This window comes from Montipora capricornis, chromosome 10 (assembly GCF_036669925.1).
Source record: "Montipora capricornis isolate CH-2021 chromosome 10, ASM3666992v2, whole genome shotgun sequence".
Classification (NCBI taxonomy): domain Eukaryota; kingdom Metazoa; phylum Cnidaria; class Anthozoa; order Scleractinia; family Acroporidae; genus Montipora; species Montipora capricornis.
The window spans coordinates 4,819,625-4,822,986 of record NC_090892.1 but is presented as its reverse complement, the minus strand read 5'-3'; the positions used below and the strand labels follow the sequence as shown (position 1 = coordinate 4,822,986).

Here is a 3,362-nt window from a genome sequence, read left to right as displayed (position 1 = left end):
CTGTATCATAGAACGAGGCAATTTCTTATGTGCTGGCTACGCGTCTACGCGTGGCTACGCGTCAAAATTAAAGCTAAGAGTACCAGTGTTCGTATTGTTTTGTCGTGTAAGCTGGATCATAGAACGAGGCAATTTCTTATGTGCTGGCTACGCGTCTAAGCGTGGCTACGCGTCAAAATTAAAGCTAAGAGTACCAGTGTTCGTATTGTTTTGTCGTGTAAGTTGGATCATAGAACGATGCAATTTCTTATGTGCTGGCTACGCGTCTACGCGTGGCTACGCGTCAAACTGAAGGTTAAGGGTACCGGTGTTCGTAGTGTTTTGTCATGGAGGCTATATCATAGAACGAGGCAATTTCTTATGTGCTGGCTACGCGTCTACGCGTGGCTACGCGTCAAACTTGAGGGTAAGGGTACCGGTGTTCGTAGTGTTTTGTGGTGTGGGCTGGATCATGGAACGAGGGAATTTCTTGTGTGCTGGCTACGCGTCTACGCGTGGCTACGCGTCAAACTTAAGGTTAAGGGTATCGGTGTTCGTAGTGTTTTGTCATGGAGGCTGTATCATAGAACGAGGCAATTTCTTATGTGCTGGCTACGCGTCTACGCGTGGCTACGTGTCAGACTTAAGGTTAAGGGTACCGGTGTTCGTAGTGTTTTGTCATGGAGGCTGTATCATAGAACGAGGCAATTTCTTATGTGCTGGCTACGCGTCTACGCGTGGCTACGCGTCAAAATTAAGATTAAGGGTAGTGGTGTTCGTATGGTTTTGTGGTGTGGGCTGGATCATGGAACGAGGCAACTTCTTATGTGTTGGCTACTCGTCTACGCGGGGCTACGCGTCAAACTTAATTCTAAGGGTAGCGGTGTTAAGTCGTGGAATCTTGATCATAGAACGAGGGAGTTTGTTATGTCGCTAGTGCCTTAAGAACGAAGTAGATATATAACAGAGTGGCTCGGCGGCTCGCCGGCTCGCCGGCTCGGCAGTGGTTTTAGTGCCTTTCAATCGAGGTAGATATATAAGAGGGGCCCGGCGGCTCGGCAGTGGTTTTAGTGCCTTAAGAACGTGATAAATATATAAGACCTAATCACTGAAACAAGCGCTTATGTTTAATCAGCAAACGAGTGCTATAATCTTCAGACGATCTCATAAAACGTGTAGTTGACCAAACCGCAAAGTGAAAGCTAAACCTTAGAAGAGTGCTTCGACCTAATCACTGAAACAAGCGCTTAGGCTTAATCAGTAAACGAGTGCTATATTCTTCAGACGATCTCATAAAAAGTGTAGTTAACCAAACCGTAAATTGAAAGCTAAAATTTGAAAGAGTGCTTCGATCTAATCACTAAAACAAGCGCTTAGGCTTAATCAGTAAACGAGTGCTTTAGTCTTCAAACGATTTCATAAAAAGTGTGGTTAACCAAATCGCAAACTGAAAGCTAAAATGTTAAAAGGGTGCTTCGACTTAATCACTGAAACAAGCGCTTAGGCTTAATCAGTAAACGAGTGCTATATTCTTCAGACGATCTCATAAAAAGTATAGTTGACCAAACCGTAAATTGAAAGCTAAAATTTTAAAGAGTGCTTCGATCTAATCACTGAAACAAGCGCTTAGGCTTAATCAGTAAACGCAGGCTATATTCTTCAAACGATGTCGTAAAAAGTGTAATTAACCGAACCGTAAAATGAGAGCTAAGAGTGCTTAGGCCGTAAGTGACTAGCCACGGACACGCGTAGCCACTCTCCGTAGCCGGCTACGCGTATTACCAGATTTCGCTTTCTAGTTTTCTTCAGTTGACATATTCCGTGATCACTAATTTAAATTAGCCTTAAATTGGTAGCTACGCGTAGCCACGCGTAGCCGGCTACGCGTAAATAAGAAAAAGTCCCGGGGTACGCTGAATTTAGCCTTAAAAGGTTGAAATAGTCACGAAGAGATGAAAATAAGGCGAATTTCTATTTTGAGATGACGATCTCTTTGCCGTCGCCGTTGTCGTTGCTTAAGCTCCCTACTGGGTGCGTTCCTTAAAGGGGCTAGGTCACGCTATTTTAGGTCAATTTGTTTAATTTTCTTAATTATGAGCTATAAACGAAAAATTGGCAGAGCAAGAGTCTTTCATTCGCAAAATCACGCCAGTTAACAACTGAGAATGATTTTCCAGCTTTGTAAATGACATTTTGATACAGACTGATATAAATTTGAAAAAAGGTGGACCGACGTTTTTCAAATTTACCCAAATTCAATCCGTTTCAATCCTCTCCGTTTTTGTCCATCCATGTCCGTTCTTGGCTTCCCTGTGTTTTGTTAGAGTTCTTCTATAGTTTTGAATAGTTATTTTCATATTTTAGTTAATTCTATGACCATTCGATCAATGCTGAAATTGCCTAAAATTGCGTGACCTAGCCCCTTTAACGTCAAACACAACTGCTGTGGAATGGGGCCTTGTTTGAATATAACCTCTTTGACGTCACAACTCGTGTTATTCGTTTTCATGTCGTATACGACATAATTTACTTTACTCGAGGTGGAACTAAAATCAAAATCTAACTCTTTCTTCTCTTTAGAATATTTTCCAATCCCTTGTTACCCAGATACAGGTGGAGGTGAAACATTTTCCCGAAGTTTTCAACATCCATTTTTGGCGTCTGATTTAAGCAAACAGCGTGAATCGACCTCGTTGATGTTTTACTACGATCTTAGTCCACACCCCTGGGAAGAAGACAATTGAGGGAATCCGTAATTAGAGATGGTCACTTACGGAATATAGAGCTTGTTGAAAGTTCAAATGAAGGTTTTTTCCTCACGTACAGATGTTGAGCTGTTTGCTTGAGAGAGTGCTTAGACGATAGTTTTCAAATTTACGGTGCGGCTTCCTCAGAACTCAGTAAATATTACTCGCGCACCAGAAAGAAGAAAACGAGGGATAAAAAGACACTAAGAAAACTAACCTTATTGTCCATTTCTCTTCTGCCTGGTTCAAACGTTCCAGATATTCCTTCCCTTTCGCCAAGAAAATCGAAGAAAAGCAAGATAAATGAGATGACAACTGTGGCATGGGTCTTCATTTTCTGACTGACACTCTCTGCTCTGACAAGACCGACGACTTCGGTTCAAGTTATTAAAGCCTTGAAGCTTTATTTTTGTGAGTTGATGACTTTTTTGAGAGGCGAGACCCATTAAGTACTTGAGTTAAAAGTCAAAGGTGTGAGTTTTACACATTAACAAGAGGTTAACGAAGAAAAGCTTCCAGAGGTAAACTCTGTGAGATAAAACTATCACAAATGAGAAAAGCGTAGCCTCCCACGCGGACGTTCTTAGGGCTTCGTCACGCGTTCCTCCCCCACTAACGTCTGCTGGAACGAAACCA

General features: G+C 42.2%; 1 long non-coding RNA gene across 1 annotated transcript in view; it reads right to left on the bottom strand.

Moving 5' to 3' along the window:
- Positions 1-3,131, bottom strand: part of LOC138022020 (uncharacterized) — a 4,608-nt gene extending 1,477 nt beyond the window's left edge. The window contains exon 1 of the long non-coding RNA XR_011126505.1: positions 2,944-3,131. This is a non-coding gene — a long non-coding RNA (uncharacterized lncRNA). The remainder of the gene's footprint in view (positions 1-2,943) is intronic.
- Between the last annotated feature and the right edge of the window lie 231 nt (positions 3,132-3,362).